Source organism: Stegastes partitus, unplaced genomic scaffold, assembly GCF_000690725.1.
Source record: "Stegastes partitus isolate 25-593 unplaced genomic scaffold, Stegastes_partitus-1.0.2 Scaffold473, whole genome shotgun sequence".
In the NCBI taxonomy this organism is placed as follows: domain Eukaryota; kingdom Metazoa; phylum Chordata; class Actinopteri; family Pomacentridae; genus Stegastes; species Stegastes partitus.
Genome location: NW_007578204.1, coordinates 318405 through 321097, shown reverse-complemented (window position 1 = coordinate 321097; position 2693 = coordinate 318405).

Genomic DNA, 2693 nt, shown 5'->3' with positions numbered 1-2693 from the left:
ACAGTCAAAAGAGAAAACAGAATTTGTTGCAGTCTACTTGTAAATACAGAATCAGTCGAAGGTTTCAGCACACCTACTCATTCAAGAGTTTTTTCTTCATTTGTTGTTGTTGTTTTTCTTTTTTTACAGTGTAGAACAAAACTGAAGACATCAAAACAGTAAAGTAACAAAGACAGAATTATGTAGTAAGAAAAAAGTGCAAACAAAACAAAATATGTTTCATATTTTATATTCCTCAAAGTAGCCACTGTTTGTCTTGATGACACTATTGTCAGTTGTGCAGAGGTAATGTTGGTATACAATAAATAGCCCTATTCAACCCACTGCAGTAATACATATTAGGGCAAGAACAGTACATCATTAGTTTAAAAAATGTGGGTCAGTCAATACGGAAAACATCACAGCCTTTAAAAGTTTCTGTAAGTAAAGTTGCAAAAACCATTGAATGCTGTGATGAGACTGGCCCAGGAAAGGAGTTCCCTCCACTGCAGGGGATCAGTTCATCAGAGTTAACAGCACTTCAGACTAGAGCCCACATCAGTGCTTCCCAGAGTTCAAGCAGCAGACTCATCTCAACATCAGCTGGTGGAGGAGACTGTGTGAATCAAGCCTTCATAGTGGGAAGTGCTGCAAAGAAACCACAGCTGAGGGAGAATAGGAAGAAGAAGAGAACTGCTTGAAACACGAGACCAGTGCAAATCTGGACTTTGGTCCGATGAGTCCAAATGTGTGATTTTCCGTGTGGCACGGAACAGGTGAATGGATGGCATTTGAATGCAAAGTTCACACTGTAAAGCATGAAGAGGACCTCTAATGGTGTCACTCATGGAGATTTATTCAGAATTCAAGGGAAGGCTTAATCAGCAAGGCTATCACAGCATCCTGAAATGACACACCACCACATTTAGTTTGTTCTTATAGGCACCATCATTTGCTTTTCAGCAGTACAGTGACTCAAAACACACCTCCGGGCTCCGTAAGGACCGTCTGACCGAGAAGCAGAGCGATGGAGAGCTTCATCAAATGACCTGACCTCAACAATTAACCAATGTAAACTGACAAATCCAACTATACGGTACGAGGAGTCCCTGACTGGTCTGATGAATATGAAAATGATCTGAATCATAGGCTATGGCCTTCTTTAGTCACCACATCTTAACTCCATTGAACACCAGAAGAGCGTTTAATGTCTAGCACATTGATTTTGTACCAATGTGCTAGACAGCGCTCTCCACCACCATCATCAAAACACCAAATGAGGCAATATCCTTAGGAAGAACGGTGTTGGTTAGATTCATAGACTTGGAGAATCAATACCACGGTGCATTGAAGCTGTTCCGGCGGCACATAGTGACCCAACACCTTACTAAGACACTTCATGCTGGTTTTCTGTCACCCCTCTGTAGATAACATAAGGCCTAAGATCACTCATAAATGAGATTTTTTTGAACCATATTTCTTTAACCTATAAAGTGCATATTTTTTTCACACGGGTAAGCATAACGGTAGGAAAATGTAAATGTGTGAATTTATGTATGAATATAAATTTATGAGCGATGATTTATACACGACAGAGTTAGTGCACTGTAATGCTGCGACTTTAGTTGAAGCAATGCATTAAATCATCAAATTAAATGTTTCATATTTCACTTTTGGCTGTTCCTGCTTTGTGTAAGTCCAGCTCGAGTGAGTCTGCATGTATTAGGAAAAGAGCGAGAGATTGTGTGCGATGTTATGGAGATGGAACAGTTGGAGATGGCAGACGCTCCTCCTGCTTCCTCCTGTCCTAGTCTCCACTCTGCAGGAGGAAGCTTCAGTCCTCCACACCTCCATCTATCCTTCCTTGTCGCCCTCCTCCCTTCTCATCCCTCCATCCAAAGCTGTGCCTCTGTCACTCATTTGCGTTATGAATGTTGTTTCTGTTGATTTTGTAAACCCCGCATATGTCATGTCGCTTATATTTTTATGGATTTGCCATTCATACATTTGAACAACTGATAAACATTTGAATAGCTGGATGGTTGAATATGTATATGACAGGATTTATTTATTTATTTTTTGTAACTTTTTATTTATTTCTTCCTTCTGTTATTTATTCTCTCCCTCCATAAACCAATGTAACCCTCCTCCCCCTCATCCTTCTCTGCCTCACTCCCCTCCAGCACACACACAGATCCGTTCATACTGTGTCTGGCAGGCAGACCTCCGGCCTGCAGGGCAAGTCCTCCTCCCCTCCTCTGACTGTCTGGATCTGCCACCTCCTTCGTATCATCCAGATCCTTCTCCCTTTTCCCTGGGAGCTGTCAATCCAAAACAGACTGTTGAGTGGGTTTGGTGGTGTGGGGGTGGAGGTGGAGGATGGATGGATGACAAACGGGGTGTTTGGTTTGGAGGCGGGGTGAGGAAAGAGGGAGTGTGAATGGACAGCGGGAGGTTTAAGGTCACATCCTGCTGTGCAGTAAGATGGCACGGTGTCAGGGCGGACGACCCCTCCGCTGACACCGACTTCCTCCATCACCACCCTCCCCCTCCCCTTACAGCTCTCCTCCTCCTCTTCGTCTAGCCTGCAGGCCAGCTGATTGGCTGCTGGGGTTAGCAGTTCACCACCAACCACCAGCTGGACGTGAGCGTCATCACACCTCCAGGTCAGTGGTAGCATATGGAAGGAAGGCTGGAACAAGTTCACGAGTTCA